Below are 491 nucleotides of genomic sequence, written 5' to 3' on the forward strand. Positions count from 1 at the left end.
GATCTGGTTGGACTGACAGGTGTTAACTTTGGACACTATTTAAGAGGAGTGAAGTAACTTTAGAGAGCGTCACAGTACATTTAGCAGGAGGCCGGATTTAGTCGTATCGATGTCACTTTACGGAACATTTGTGTCACATTACTCAATAGATTGAAGAATATTTATGTAACTGTAGTTCGAAATATGCGAGATATTCATCAAACGTGTTATTGAACAGTCGATGAGAGTTTGTGCTTTGAGTTTTACAGGCTCGGTCGCTTTTCAAGGACGACTTGAGGAAGTCACTTTTGTGTTTCTCTGGCAACTTTTCACTCACGTGGACTGCAGCATTTGCGACGTTTGTAATCAGATTACTTTGACACGGTCGTGTGAAGAGGTGGCAGCGCGCCTTGCACACGCGCGCGCGCGCGCTCCGGGGGAGGAGAGGAAACACCGTTATGGGCACGCGCACGCGCAGATGAAGGGAGGGAGGGAGGGAGGCTCCCCGCGCA

This window comes from Leptonotus elevatus, chromosome 12 (assembly GCF_054856555.1).
Source record: "Leptonotus elevatus isolate MCC_2025b chromosome 12, RoL_Lele_1.0, whole genome shotgun sequence".
In the NCBI taxonomy this organism is placed as follows: Eukaryota; Metazoa; Chordata; class Actinopteri; order Syngnathiformes; family Syngnathidae; genus Leptonotus; species Leptonotus elevatus.